Here is a 17,171-nt window from a genome sequence, read left to right as displayed (position 1 = left end):
CTGTACTCAGCACTGGTGAGGCCACACCTTGAATCCTGTGTCCAGTTCTGGACCGGGCACTTCAAGAAAGATGTTGAGGTGTTGGAGCGAGTCCAGAGGAGGGCGACCAAGCTGGTGAAGGGTCTGGAGGGTCTGACTTATGAGGAACGGCTGAGGGAGCTGGGGTTGTTTAGCCTGGAGAAGAGGAGGCTCAGAGGTGACCTTATTGCAGTCTACAACTACCTGAAGGGACGATATAGCAGAGTGGGAGCTGGCCTCTTCTCCCAGGCAACTAGCGATAGGACAAGAGGACATAGCCTCAAGCTTTGCCAGGGGAGGTTCAGGTTGGACATTAGGAAACATTTCTTCTCAGAAAGGGTCATTAGACATTGGAACAGGCTGCCCAGGGAGGTGGTGGAGTCACCATCTCTGGATGTGTTTAAGAAAAGACTGGTCATGGCACTTAGTGCCATGGTCTAGCTGACATGGTGGTGTCAGGGCAATGGTTGGACTCGATGATCCCAGAGGTCTCTTCCAACTTGGTTGATTCTGTGATTCTGTGATTCTACGTGATTGTGTTTGTATCTTCTGGCAAAACAGCTTCCACCTAGGTCAAAGGTAGCTGTAATTCAGTTAAAATGTATTCTTAAGGTATTATTGGATAATAATAACATATAACAGAGAATTACAATAAAATCTTAAAAGATCTATTTCCAATAAACTCTAGAATACATTATAGAAATACGGTAAAAAAATGTTAGAAAGATAATAAAGCTTTGTCCATACATTACATTTCAGATAAATGTATTATACAGTCATTTAAGGCAGGGGCAGGTGGGTTTGAAATTGTCAGTGGGACTTAATACTTTATATATTCTAGTCTGTAAATGTGAGCAATGGCATGTTTGATCTAACTTACTTCTAGCACTGCTCAAGGCAAGTCTCATAAGGATTGCCAGGCTTTAATTCTCTTTCTTTGAAAAATAATCTTAGGATCCAAAATAAATTAAATGTTATGTTTCAGAGCAATGACAAGCTGGAAGAAAGTCACTGCCATGTCACAACAGCATACTTTCTCTTAAACTTTTTTTCCCTCTCTGCTATTTTTATGCTGGATTATAAAACCAAAACCAAGATGGGCTTTATTGATTTACACTGATATCTACTAAAAATAACTGAAGAATTGCATAGTTTGCCCATCAGCACGGAAGTCAACATAGCATTTTAAAAATGAGCAGTAAAGCCTTCGGAACTAGATGGATTTAAATCATACCCATAGTAGCAGAATATAGCAGAAAGGTCACTGTGAGGGTATTGTTGAATATTTTGTTGTTTTGCCTCCAAAATGTAAACCCCCTATATTTTAGAAAAATTGTCTTCCATGTCAGCATACTCCTAAATTTTATAGTCAGTGCAACAGGGCATGCTACAGTAGTGAAAATTAAACACAACTGTTCCTCTTGATATAACTTTACTTTCCTCCCTCTGGCCTATAACATAGCTCCAGACTGTCAATATTTTCCCCCTCACCTGTCATTCAGACCATGCTACTGCTCTCCTTTAATCCCTCTCCGCTTCAATGCAATGAATCACAAGGTGCTCTGGTTTGACCTGACAAGGATCAGTTTAATCACATTACGTTGCTTCCAGTCACTGGTTCCATATAGAAATGACCAAGGGTTGTGATAGACAGATATTTCTCCTCTTGAGAAGACCTAATCCTTAAGATTTACTACTATTTCCTCTTTTATGTTACATTTAAGTCGGAGCATCAGAGAAAATATTGAGGGGAGATTAGCTGTGGCCTGCAGCCATAATATTAGCAATGCTCAGCACAGCAAAGAATTTTAACTCATTCATTAACATAAGTGGTTCTACTGAGCAAGTGGTTTTCCACAGAAAGGATCAAGATTCATTTATTCACTTACATAACATTAACTTCAAAATGTAGTTTAGCATGCTTGGTAAACTGCATACATATAGTCTAATTCATTAGATTTTTGTAATGTTGTTACTCATTTTTACTTTAGATCCTGTTGTAATCTACACAGCAAAGTCTATAGCTGACAAGAGTAAAACAGTATGCAGTTATGAAATTTTCAGAGTAATCTGTACAATTTTTTCTTGTCCCAGTAGAACATCAGCAAATATGACTGACTGAACCCAAACAGTCAACCTTTCAAAGCAACCTTCTGGTTTTCAGTGACCTCCCTTGACCCTTCTTTAAGTTAGTTTTGGTGTGATTGCCACAATTAAATAAACAAATGTAGTTCCAACACATAAGATAAAATGATGATGTTATCCAGCTCTTTTTCTGTAAAAATGCATTAGTTTTTCAAAGACAAGGGTCTTGATCTTTGTTTTATAGCGAGGTCCTTTTTAAACAGGCCTTTCAGTGAAAGAGGCCTTCAAATGTCCTTTGAGACACTTTCACTGTGTAACAGCTAAGCAAAGGTGCTGTCATAGCAAAGGAGAACTAAGGACAAACTTCTTTGTCCTTAGTTCTTAAACCATTTGTCTTGTTTCTTAGACCATTTGTCTAGTGCAGATCTCCAAAATGATCTGGGAATGTCACCTTTAGGTTAGTAAAAAATAATTTTAAGCAGAAAGAATTTAAATGGCTAGAGAATCCTGAGACTGTATAAATTCCAAAGCTTCATTGACTTTTGATCCTGCATGTACCAAGCTGTCTCTGTTCGTGCTGTTCAATTCTAATTAAAAGGAAAACCTGACTTTTTCAGGAGAAAACAAATGTTCTTAATAAGTCCTAATTATTGTTCCAGGAAAAGCAGGAAAAGAACCCAAACACTTATCAATATGCTAAACTTTCTTTAAAAAAAACCTGTAGTGCTTTTCATTTTAGCAATTGGCAACTTTACAAATGTCTTTGTTTTCCAACCATTTTTGTTTCTAGCTCCTTTCAGAGTATGAATTTGCTACTGAGCAGTGAGGACATTCTGAAATGCAACTCATTTCTGCCTTACTTTGACTTCATCTGTGATGATGAACTCACCTCCTGTTTATACAGCTCCTACAACTTAGTTTAGTTCCTGCTTTAACTGTGACAGTATCTTCATATAACTCTCCTCCTAAAACAGTTTACACTGAAATCCACAACCCCATCTTCTAATGATATATTACTAATTTGTTCTCCTTACAATATTCAACCATGTTCAGGAAGTCAAGCCTCAGCATGTGTAACTGATGAAGGTCATATCACATCCAATCTCAAGCAAATCTACTGAATCTCTGCTTTGCTTCCTAAGTATCAGTATACCGTAGTCCGTCCTTCCCTCTCTGATTTGTTCATGCTCATCTCCTGGTTCCTTCTATGTCCATTCATTTAAACAAACAAACAAACAAATTCATTGCTGTCAATATAAGGGTTTTAGTCCTACTGCCGTTGCCATTTGAAAGAGTATTTTTGTCTGAAATATTTCAACATAAAATGCCATAAGGTAATCAGATATTTAATACTTTTATGTCTGTTGTCAATTCAGTGAATTTTGTAGGTGAAAAGTTATGGAAAGTGTTGACCCAGCCAGAAGCTCTTGGGAATCTGCAGGCACTTTGTTATTTGAGGTCTGAGATAATTTTACATCAGTCAGTGAAACAGTAGCTTAGTTGTTCACCCCCACTCAATCTATTAATCAGAACAGGATGGGCAAATAGAAGGAAGATAACTAAAGAGAAATATCAAAGACTCTCTAGGGTACAGAGAGAGTGGTACAACATTTAAAAAAATAGCACTCTTATCAGATGACATTCAGATGTAGATTTGTGTGGAGTTTACACAGTTCCTGCTATTGTGTTGCCGAATAATTATAACAAAATTGCATTAAAGATTTGCAGATGCAAAAAAAAAGAAGAAACTTGAGGAATAACAGGAATGAGACAACAGAGGATGTGGCTGGAACATGTGGCATGGGAGCAAGGCAGGGCGAGGGAGAGAGATGATTCAAACAAAACCTGACTCTTGACAATGAGCAGAACAAACATATGTGACAGGCAAGGGCAGAAGAGAGAGGTGAAGATTAAGAAAAATCAGATAGCTGTAGAATTGAACAAAAGAAGTGGATTATGTGTGATGGGGATCAGACTTTTAATTTCTCAGGAAAGCTTGTAACAAATAATAGAAAGCATGGATCCAAATAAATGGGTATGTTCATGTTCATTCAAATCTCCCAGTTCAGACTTGAATAAGGAACTGAGGGCCTGATTTATTCTGTTTTTCTAAATTACAACCTTCTCTTTTATCTAGTAGAAGTAATAGGTATCTGTGAATAGCTGTAAAGGTGGAAATTTATTTGACTTTTCAGATATATTAAATCTAATCAAAACATTTCTCTCTTTACTAATCTTGTCATTCCCAAAACATATCGTTCTTACATTGCTACATTTTACTGTGTTCACTTTCAGCCTTTATTTCCATTTAACACTTTGTGGAGAAATAAGTTACTGACTGAGAAAAGAAATCCTACCTAAGAGATGGTAATATATCTTCCATATTTTTCCAGAATGTTTTTAAATAGTGTTTTGAACTGATGGCTACTATTTAATAGCTAAAAGTGGGAATAGAATAATATGAATAGGAATTCCGAACTCCTTTGCTTGTATTAGGTTTGTAATACATATATTTTAGCCTAGCTGTTGACAGAATGACTCTAGAAATTCTAAAATACCAAAGCTATTTTTCAGTAGCACTTTTTCAGCCTAGGCACATGCTCAGCTTAGTTAGATTTTTTTTCAGTAAAACTCTCCCAGCAAACAAAAAAAAACCCAAATCAAACTGAGAATGAAAAAAGAGGACTGTCTTTGTTCATACAACGATTTCCTTATGCAATTAAAAATAAGATATATACATTTATCATTATAGAAAGCTGTTAATAGCCACCTTTCCATCTATAATTGTCTCAGGATTGTCTCAGGGATTCTAGTGAGACAGAGTAAGTAGTTTCACACACAGCACACATTCAACTCTTGCTACAACTTTCTTTGAAGGTGTTCTATGTGTTCTAGTTTTACAAAAATTTGCACAAAGACCTGTACATTTGAAGACAACATTTTGAGAGAAAGAGCGTATTTTAAAACTTGTGTAGCATACTATATCTCAGGTTCGTAAAGAGCTGCAAGCTGATAGAACAAACATTTTTAAATTTCTGGATCTTATGCACTGAAAAATTACACAGACATTCTTCCAATCACATGCCTGTGGCATCTATTGTCTTCGCTTTGTAAGCATCAGCTGGACCATAAAACAGCCCAAACTCCAAATGCTACTTAGTTATAAAATCAGAAGATACCACAGATCACTTTTCTGGTTTTGGAACATATGAAAAAAATGCCTTTGCTTTCTCATCCTTCAGAGACTGAAGGCTGTCTTTGGCTTAAATCCTGAGAAATAAATTGTACTTCAGCAAATGAAACCTAAAATAAATTCAGATGTCAAGTAAGTAGTGACCTCATGCTGCTGCCTAGGTACAAGACAGTCGAGGGAAAACTACTGAAACTTTGTACTTGTTATTTATGGGGAAGTTACATAAAAGTGAAACACAAGTCCATTTTCCTTTCTATTGGTCTATCTTCTGCATTAAGACAGACTCATAGCCCTATACTTTCACATAAATCCCTCCCTACATGTCTATAAAGAAATATTTTTTTCCCAACTCACATAGCTGTAATTCAGAAGAAATTCTTTTAAGGAAAATGGAATTCCTACTAGAATAAAATTATCACAAATAACTAGAAAATGGGACAAATAACTGAAAATTGTAAGAAGTCTTTAAGACCAAGAAATAATTTGTCCTAATTCACCAACTTACCTACCAAATTAATCAACCCACTTAGGCATATATGGAAAGAAACCCTGTATTTTCATCTTGGAAGTGCATATCTACATCATCTATTGGTAAACTTCTTACTTGCATAATTTCCCATAAAACTTTTTATCCCTTTCCAAAATTATAGTATCATTAAAATATTGATTTTGAAAATTACACATGTACAAAAATAGCTGTGTAACTGTATGCCTGAGCTATGATTGGACAAGAACTGTCCACACAAAATGTACAAGAGTCCAGATGTTCATTTAGTAGAAAACTAGGGATATAATAGAAATTGCTGAATTGAGCTGGAAGGGATTTGTCTTCAGATAATAGTAATTGTGTGGTCCAAGGACGCTGACCTTAAATCCCAGTCAAATTCCATGGAGAATTTAATGTATTTATTATTAGTTTTAGACTGATGTACTCAAAGTAGAACTGGGCAAACTGTCATCACATCCTTCACAATAGCATAAACTGTCATGGTTTATCCTTTAAGCAATTTAGGAATCATATTCATTTCGTTGAAGAAGCGCCTATGCCAAATACTAAACTACCCAATCTCTTCTTTAAATGTGCATACACAGTACAACTGTATTCATATATGAAGAAGTAATAGAATGAACAGATGTCTCAGCAGAAATGCCCTGGGATAATGAAAGAAAAAGTGAATTCTTTGTTATATAATAGGGAAAGTGGTTTGCATGGAGAACACGATTTCAGGAAGCATTTGAAATCCACACTTATCTCCTGACAGTGAAATCACCTTGTGCTCCTAGGTTCATTTGAAAGCAGTGCAATTTGTTGTTGAACTACAAACAAAAATTAATTTCGTTCTCTATCTTCACTTTTATTTTCTTTTTACCAATATCAATTTCTTGAGCCATTTCAACTCTCTGGGCTTACGGGTTTTATCAACATTTTGAATGAATAGTGAACTAGAATAATACACCTCATTGGCATGGAATAATTTTTATTTTCTATGGAGTGAGCATGATTCCTATTCATTTCTGAATGTTAAAACATTCAGCACAAAAGAGCTGCAATTTTCAGATGCATACACTGTCCTTCCAAGATATTCCATATACCCTAGAGAAGATTGATTCTGTAAATCAACGTTTCCTTTATCTCAAACGGTCCCACTAAACCAATTTCAGATCCTGTTTGCAGCTTATTTTGCTATTTTACTAGTTCTTCTTTGGTATAACCATTGTTAGAATAAGTATGGGTCTTAGACTGCAGAAATAACTACTTGTAGTTTGACATAATGAATATGCAAGAATCGATTACTGCAATCCTTATTTACCCAGGGTCACAAAAAAGGCGTTTTCTTCTCAGGGTTAGAATGAAAAGTCACAACAAAATAAAACTGATGTTTCTAAATTAATTGTGATTTAGATGATATCTAACAGAAATTTATAGTAGCATGCATAATGGACTTGAGGTAGTCTCATTTTGGTACATTAAGTAGCCTCTTACAACTTTCTAGTCCGGTCCTCTGTTTTAATTCTCTTATAATCTCATATAAGTTATTGTATTTATGTCAGTCATTAAAAGGTAGCAAAATATTATCTGTGTTGTCAGCTACTACAATGATTTGTGACCATTTTAAATATTCTGGCTTGAATATTTAATTTGTCAAGTTACTGAAAGCTATAAAAAGACCAACAGGAAAGCAATAGTGTAAATATATCATGAAATGCACATGTTGCTTATTTACATTACAAAAAAGCATTACAGGGAAGAGACAACACTGTGAAACTATTACAGTAAGTAATACAACTTAAAATCTAAACCTATTGCTAACCAGACCTGTAAATAACATTTGACCAAAGGAATGCTGGGATATTACAGTGCCTCTAGAAACAGAAAGATTTGCTATTTCCCACTCATTACAGCTCTTTAAAGTGATAGCTGCCAGAGTTTTTAAATATTTTATTTCTTTAAGTACTATATCTAAAAGCATACATGATGAGCATATATGTGGGTAATGTTGCCATGATCTTAATATGGTTCTGTGTGACTTTAGATAGATCAGCAATAGAAACAGTAGAAAAATGAGGTGATTTTTGCTCACTTAAGAATGAAAACAAGGCTTTGGGACAGGAAAACTATGATCAGGACAGATATGGAACCTAAACACTTTCAACACTGCCATTTTCAAAAATGTTGTTAGGATGTGTTAAATACTACCGTTCAAAATAAAATATAATAATATATTAAAAAACCATGAGTGAGACACTAGCTCTGCTGAAGTCAGTGGTAGAATACAGCAAACTCCTGCTTCTTAGACATTTCTGTAATACTTCAGTCTCTGTGCATAAAATCACTGAGACATAGAGAACTTTTTTTTTATACTGTGATATGCTGCTGAGGAACATGAAATCTTGGCTAACATTGAAAACTATCAGATTGGGGAGATACAAATAGAAAAAACAGGTGACATCAAAACAACTTCAGTGCAGAGTTTGATGGTATATAACTCTAGCTTCAGCAAACTGATTTGAAGATGAGATAAAAAACTTTGGGCTAAGTATGTAATTAACTGAAGTTAGTAAAGATATTTTAATCAAAGCAGAACTTTGTTGAAAGATAAAATTTCTTTAGTTCTCATAACTTGAATGAACAGGAAGCTACAACTGTCAGGGAAATGGTAAGTCTGACAGAGACAAATTTTGGTAGAGGAAACAAAAAAAAGCTCAAGAACCATTATATGAGGGTTGGGATGTATGAAGAAGTTGAAGATTATTTGACTAAAGTAATTATGTGGCTAAAGATTTCAGTGACAAAGAGCATGGGGAAGCTGACATATCTGAAGTTTGTAAAGATGTGGTCAAAATAGAAAGCAGTTGTAAATACATCTATATAAATGTATTGATAGTTGTATGTCTGACAGACTTAAAGAAGTGAAAGATCTGTTGGAGAGTAATTTCATAGTGGAGAGGAAGAATAGATATATATTACATGCTCAGAAGGGGAAATGATCTCCAGATCATCAACCTAGAATTTTCTGTGATCTTTTCTATGAAGTATTTGTTTTAAAAAACCAAAAAAAATCTTGTCACATTGACAAAACTATTAACAGTGATATATTTTAATACTTAATTTTGCTTTCTGTAATAAAAATATCAGTAGTATTGTTTGGAAATAAATGTGTAGACTATTAATAGGGAAAAATTGACTGTCAAGCAACTTTGCTCTTAATAGTGATCAACTTATAGTGGTTATGACTTATTGCACCTTTTTTTAGTTCAACTTGGTAAATGACTATTTACTAAGGATGTGTCTCACCCTTATAAACATTACAACAAGGTTTTACATATCTATGAGGCAAAATATGATCTTAATAATTAAAATTAGGCCTCAAAAAAGTAAATCAGGAATGTGCTTTTTCCATTGTTGAATTTAGCCATGACAAGAAAGAGAGTGAGGCTGGATGAAAATTACACTTCCACTTGAAGATGTGAATGGCAATTCAGAGACTGCAATGGTGTAAATTACTGTTTATCTAAAGACAAGTACTGTAAATATTATTACTGGATGAAGTTTGACAATATAACTTGTTTTTCAGATTTATATGCTAATTCTGCTGTAAAGTTAATGTGGTGGACTAGTCTATTTTCTTGGTTTTGATTAAATTAGAATAAGTTTCTTCAACATGTCATCTTTTTCCACCATTTTCCATAGCTTTCTTCCTCTAACTTCTAGTTTGGTTTTTTTTTCCAGAAAATTCTGTTCAAAACGGGCAAAATGTTCAAGATTTATCTTATCAACTCTAACTATTAAACAACAATCCATAATCTATATTATCCATACATATATACACACACACATATATATGAACATGTGTGCATGTGTATGTATGTGTGTAAATATATTGTTAAATGGAAATCAGTTAAAATAAGTCCAAGAAACATAAATTCAGTGTTCAAGGATTCTTTTTATTGTAGTAAGTGTAGCAGTATCAAATTACTAACACTCAAATATATCTTACCTAAAACTTTAACCCTAATGTGCTATTAAAAAGTAGTCATAATATTCAATAGCATTAAATATTAAAACAGTCATTACATTGTATATATTTCCTTTATTTTCTTCTATTCTTCTGAAAAAATTCTTCAAAATAATTTAATTTATCTCTCCTCAAGTTCAAAGGTCATTGAGCAGACCTCTCTAGACAGATGTGATTTCCTCTGTACTTCCATACTGAACTAGTTTATTTTTCTCGCGATTTTCATAGATGTCTTTAAATGGGAAATGCTTCTGCCCACATGCCTTCTGTTAGTCCATTTTAGACTCCTCCATTATGAAGCATTTGTCTGACAATGTTAGTGCATATCAGAACATTATATGGCTAAATTCTCTGATCACTAAATCCCAGGGAGTCAGAGAATCATTTTCAGCCCTTTCAGCCAAAGTTTACACAAAATACAAGACAACATGTTTTCAAGGTTAAAAAAAACAAAATAACTTAAAAAACGCCCCATTGCTGTGGAAAAAAATCTTCTACATTTCTGATACATAGACTGGGCAGTTCACCTGGATCATTCTGAAAGCTGACTTTGATACTAATGCAGAAACAGTTCTCTTTTATCCACTTTTTCTCTTACTGTTATAAATTTTCTGCTGGCATTTCTTATATGTTATATTCTGTCCTTGCACAACAGAAACATGCTGTGGAGTCTCTCCATACAGCAGCCAGGGAATTTCCTGCAGTCAGACTTTCTAGTCATTTAATTTGTCAAGTTACTGAAAAACTGTGTGCTCAGCTATATAACATCAAGGGAAAAATTAACTTTTCTACATATCTCAGGATATTATGAGATAACGCTTGTTTCTCACATAGAATTTATTCAATGGTGTCAAGACTTTAAATTTTAACAAGGAATCCAGGATCCCTGTGGAAAACATTATTAATTTTAGTAATCTTATGTATTTCCGTAACAGTGTAAGAGGGTATAAGATCTTCGAATGAAAAAAGTTTGGTGGAATTGGAAGATCAATGAAGTTGGGTATGTTTTCTTTTCTTTAATCAGATCATTAGACAGTGTTTCTGAAAGCCCAGAAGACCAGAAAAATAAATGAAAAAGAAAACATATTGAAAGGAAACAAATTCATTTTTTAGATACCTGATTTTCTGAAGCAGTTCTTCTATCTTGAAGAAAGTGGTGCTCATCATATTCCTTTTTGGGAAATATGCACATCCAAACACTCACCAAACTTGACTTAATATTTGTAACATAAAATAACAAATTAATAACTTAAAATTGAGCCTAAAATAAGGAAAGCACAGATTGTTATTTTTTTCTTTTTTTGGTGTGTACCCTGCAGCATTAAACCAGCTCTGATCTGATTCCTATGTGTTTGACAATGATATGAAGAGATTGAATGGAAAACCTTTGAAAATATTTTTAAGTTGTATTTTATAACAAATCTCTTCTTCCAGTGTTTCAGTCTGGATCCCAAGATGTCCCTTTAAGAAAATCTTTACACAGCTGCTTCGTAACACCAGAAGTCTGCATAAGTCACAAGTCTTATTAACCACTGAGGGAAGAATGACTAAAAATTTTTTTATAATTTTATGGTTTTGTTTCTAATTTTTTTCTGCATCTTTTCCCCATTATATAGAGAATAATATTCCTTCCCTTTCATTAAGAACAAATGTCAAAATATTAAGGTTTTCTTTCTTACCAGTTGTGACTTTCATTTTTGTGTTTTTTTGTTTGTTTGTTTTGTTTTTATTTTTTCTCCAGGGGCACATGGTGTCTCTGACACCCTGATATTACGCATGACAGGTGTTTTTATTACATTGAGGGTGTTTTATATTGTAGCTATACCTGATAGCACTGAAATACTTAAGGCTATGTCACTAATTCCATTATAAACCCTTATTTTCATGGCTTTTTGATTCAGGTGTAAAATTTTACTCTGTGTTTAAACTTGGAAGACAAGGTTTCATCCTTGAAGGTTATTTTTTGGGTTTATTGTTGTTGTTGTTGTTGTTGTAACCAAGCTTAAAAACAGACAATTTGATAATTTTTAACATGGAATAATCTGCCAAAATGCAAAAGCAGCAATTCATTGTATATCAACACGTTGTGTTTATACAATTAACCTCCCCAAACCTGATAAATAAACAGATAAATAAAGTTCTGATTTTTGTTTGTGATTATACCATGATGTAACTTAGCTCTGAAGAAACAGGAAGTGTTACATAAAACATTTATTTGCTAAATGCAGTACACAAACCATTTATCAACCTTGTGAAGCCCGTAGCTTATGCTATATTGTGACAACCACATGCTGGTATATCTAGTAAGTACAGATATATGTTGAGACACTATGTTCCATTTGAAACACTGCCTACATCTTAATATTACTTTTGATATTTAATTACTGTGGGACATAAATGCTACAAATTACATTTTTTATTTATTTTAGATCATTTTAAATGGTGTTCTCTTATGACTTTAAACATTTTGAAAATCTGAATAGCTCAAACCACTGCTTTGGGCTTTCGGTCACTTTTTAAGCCCCTGCTATAAATGGAATCTTTTTTTATCAACCTCTGTGGAAGTATAATTTGCATGCATATTCACTTTTGAAACTTTGAATAGATAGTTTTTATTACTCACCTCATTAAGAGAATGTAAAGTTTCAGATCCGCATCTTTACAGAGGCATAGGCTACCAAAAAAAAATTCATAGTGAAAATGGACCAAATCTGAGATTTTCAGCAAAGTATAAAACAGTGGTTTCAATCTTACTCCCAGGAATTCCTCCTCAATGATTATGAATAGTACATGTGTTTCAGGAGACAATTAAAAGTTCGTAACACTGTGTCAGTCAAAACATTCATCTTCTGAAGTCTGTTGTTGCTGGACTTACATTACTGAAGTTTAGTAGTGGAGACCATTTCTATTATTAGTACAATGGAAGTTTCATGAATAAAGTAAAAGTTACTTACAGTAATATAAACCCCAACATATTGTATTTCTTTGCTGAAGTAAATTATATCTTCTTAGGAAAAAAGAAATAATTATGAATAGACTGGCTCAAGGGCTTTACTTTGATTTTTGACTACTGTTCAATTTCAGGGCTTAAAAACCCCTTTAAATGAAACAATTCACCTTGGGTATAAAATTTTAACTGTTAATTATTTCTCTCAGTACAAACTTAACTCAAACTGACTCTTTTATTCTAGTTAAAAAATTATGCATGCATGCATAAATGTCTATACATGTGTCAAAATTTTCTGGCACTGCAGGCTAAAGGGCTTTAGAAAGAGGTTCAGTTCCCGGTGAAAGAAAGGGAAATAATTTCATTAACTTGAATAAGATCCTTACATTCTCAAAATCTGCAGGAAATATATGTTATCACAAACATGCATGTTATCATATTGTTAACTAATACAGAAGGCAAAACTTTCCTATTGTGGCGGAGGGGTTGTTTTCAAAAGAAGGCTGCTACAAGCAAATTATAACTACCACACAAGTAAAACAAGCTGCCCAGCAGTTGCTTTCACTTAAACACATGCAGCCTGTGTTGAGGGTGCGGCTCATTGAGTTCTTATCAAATTCAGGAAATTTACTTTCTGGAAATATGCAGCAAGGCACAAGCACATGGAGAAAAATTTCTCTATTCTGTGTAAGTTTGGTCATGGTCATTGTCTCCCCAGGTAAAACTGGAGAAGCAACAAGCCATGCTCTACCACCTCCCAAAGGGAGGCAGGAGTTCAAACTGTAGGAACTGACAGATACCTCCCTTTCAACAGCCCTGTCTTGAATGCATTATTCTGTGCTGTTCAGAAGACCTAGCATCCTATCACAGGATGGTTAATTGAAGTGGATGTCTACAATCTCTACATTAAACTTCCCACAGACATTAAGCCCTTTGTGGAGTTAGACCTGTAGGTCAAAGACGAGCATGAAGTTACAGTGAAAGAAACCAAATTTCTCTTAAAACATATAAGGTTTTATTGTATTCCTGATTTAATTTTGCAGTTTGTCCTGGTTTGGACTAGGACAGACTTTTCAGTTAAGTTTCTTTCAAGTGACTGCTTTCTGAAGTTGACTACACATGCTTCTTGCTGTGGGAACTAGGGTCCCTGCTGAGTCTCTTTGTTCCACAAAGGAAGGGACCACATAGTGTTGCACCTGCGGGGAGGAGTGGACAGGACAGGTGACCCAAACCTGACCAACAGGGTATTCCATCCCATCCATGTGATACTCAGTTAAAAGCTGAGGAACCACGAGGGTCGCGCTCTCTTTGCCGGTGGCCGCCATCCTGGGAGGACTCTGCCTGTCCTCCTGCCTTCACTCCTGAACCCGGTTCCTGCCTGCTGCCATATCTGGTTCAGAACTCCACGGAGCCTGCCCTGCAGCATCAGCAGTGACGTGATCGTCATCGGGAAGAGCTCAGTACCAGTTTTGTATACAGTTCATTATTTATTATATTCTTTCTTTTTCTTGTTATTGTTTATTAGAACTGTTTTAACTTTCCAACCCATAAGTCTCTCTCCTTTTTCTCTTTTCCTTTTCCCCTCCGGGGAAGGAGAAGGTTAATAGAGAGTGTCTGCCATCCATTTAACCACCCACCCAGCCTTAAATGGTAACACGGTTCTTCAGCTTTTAATAGTACTGAAATAATACTATGTGATATGAGGAAGAAAGGGGTGTGCTTACCATCAAAACCATTAATGTACCATATTCCATATTCTGCCATAATGAATTGTGGATGTCAGGTAAACTAGTATTAAAAAAAAAAAAATGTTTTGACTGAAAATCTTTATTTAAGAAGTTTGACAACATTTTTTCGTTGGAAAGATGCATTTTTCTGTGTTGACTTCAACATTCATATTACGCTTTGCATTGAGTTTTATAAACACATACGTAATTCATTGTGTTCATACAGCTAGTTACACTGCATCACTCTGATGAAGACAATGTTTAATTCCTGAATTGGTTTCATCACTCTTTTCCAAAACGTTAAACAGATTTTTTGTTTCTTGGAAGCATGTGATGTAACAGATACACTTTCTACAATCTGGACTCTTGATTATTCAGTAATTGATTGTCAGACCATAAAGTATATAAAATTTGCAATAATATTTCAGATTCCATGAACTGTTTAAGACTGAATCCTGACAGTCTAAGTAATTATTAAATTGTTCTCTACTATGTAAATAGTGCTTGTGAAAACTAAAAGAGCTACAGACTTAATACAGCATTACTTTTCAACACAATTAAGGGCATATTCTGTCTTTTGTAGCCTTTACTTCTGATGAACAAACATACCCTTGAAGGGTTCTAGAGATTAAAAAAAAAAGAAAAGGCTTTAAAGACCTGTAGCATATTGGAAGATCTTTCTCAAAGTCCTAACAGGTAATCTTGGCTAGCTCCATAAAGAGACACCATGCAATCTTTTGCAGTTATTACAAATACATTACTCTACTGTGTCATTGTTGTCTATTTAGATACTACCCTTCCTTCTGGAAACCTGATTTGCAGCTTCTTTATAAAATAAATCACAAAGCTTCTCATCTATATTTCAATCTGCACGAAATACTGTACCTCCTCTTAAAATTTATATATATTTTCTCAAAAGAAAAAGAGAAAAACAGAGGATGGTTTCTCTGACACCCACTCACCAGAAGCAGCCTCACTGGGATACACAAAATGAAGCACCTTGGTGGCTATTATTTCTCTTCCAAGAAACTGATAAGACCAGCCACATGATACTATTGTGCTTTCAATTCCTAGCCGCAGCAGTAGAGTCCCAAGTGTCAGATGTTCACCCCAGTGACAGCTAGATTCTGGAGTAATGCCTCAAAGTTTCCTTTTCATGTATTGCTCTCTTTTTATTCGATTTGGTACAGGGAGAGAGCCTTCCCTTGTGATAGTTCAACCACTGCTGTCTAGCATTTGCACGGTTTTCTGCTGTCATATTTGTTGTTCTTCATCGATCTTAATGATTGGTCAAAGGCAAAAATAACTAATTCTTGCAGTGCCTAACTGTATTCTTAAAGTTTGGCCTTTGTATTCATCTGTCATTAGTAAAGGCCACAGGAATTACGCCAATGAATTGTATTGAGAAGTGGTATTAATTCATGATTATAGGGACTAAATACACATGTGTGTCCATAAATTTATTACCAAGGGGAGTGATGGAGAAGAAACGGAGAGATAGCAAGAATTTGTTGAAACTTCAAGAGGACTGCAGAAAAATACAAGCTGATCTCAGGGGTGCATCTTTCCAGTTCTGTGAACTGATGTGTACAAAATGCATGTCATAATTCTGCCAACATTCTTACTAGGCCGTGTGGGAGACACCTCCTTCAGCTCTGTATGGAAGGAGAATGAGCGTTCTCAGCAGAGGAAATGTGAGTCATTAGACAACACTGCTAGCACAAAGCAAACCCTCTCTGAAGTGTTCTGTAAATGTGTGGAGGCTGAGGAAAAAAAGAAGAAAATTGTCCATTAACTGTTTGTAATGGATTAGACATTGTTCTGGGATATTAATTTTTATATATTTCCTCTTGCTGTAATCCAGTAAATATTTGTCTGTCCTAATTAGCAAGAAGCTAAAATATCATTATTAAATATCAGTGTAATATGGTATCAATGGCTAAGAATTAAAACAGTTACATCAAGGGACATTTGTTTTATTGGGAACAGGCTGAGAGAAGCATGGAAGGGTGTAAAGATACATGTATTCCATGAATTCCATCCAGAAATAAAAAATCATGTCCAACTACATCCACTTTACTGAGATTTTGGTGTTGCTTTTCAACTGGATGTCAAGTGAAAAAAAGCAGGGATTTGTACTCTGAACTCACTCAGTTTTCTTGATTTTAACGCTTGTACGTTTTTTGCTTGTTAGTTTGGTATGTATTCCTAAGACATGTTCCAGCTTTCAGTATACTTACTGCTGTCCCTTTACCTTAATCAGTTGAATGACTGTCTAGAATATGTTCTGAGACTCTTCTTATTCTCAATTAATGTGCAAAAAACATGCTCCCTGGTAAGATTTTTTGTTTCCTTCTAAAAAGTAGGCCTAACTCAAAGAATTTGTAAAATGTGAGAAGTATTTCAGACTTGGCTATACTTATATAGAAGTTGTAGTCACGCAAAATTATTTACAGGATGTTATTTGAACTTGATAATACATGGTAATCCTCTGAATCTTAAACAGACAGAATCAGAAGGAGTTTGGGCACTTCCCATTTCCCCAGTGAAGTGATAGTGTGGAGGTAATCTAAGTGCTGTTCCCCAAACTCTACTGGAAGCTAATGTAATTTCACTTCTTTTTTTTTTAATTTTTGTACTGGAGATTGTAAGAGATAATTTCATTCATTCACACTACATCCATA

This window comes from Nyctibius grandis, chromosome Z, assembly GCF_013368605.1.
Source record: "Nyctibius grandis isolate bNycGra1 chromosome Z, bNycGra1.pri, whole genome shotgun sequence".
NCBI lineage: Eukaryota > Metazoa > Chordata > Aves > Nyctibiiformes > Nyctibiidae > Nyctibius > Nyctibius grandis.
The sequence above is the reverse complement of the archived record's forward strand: the minus strand, read 5'-3'. Positions refer to the sequence as shown.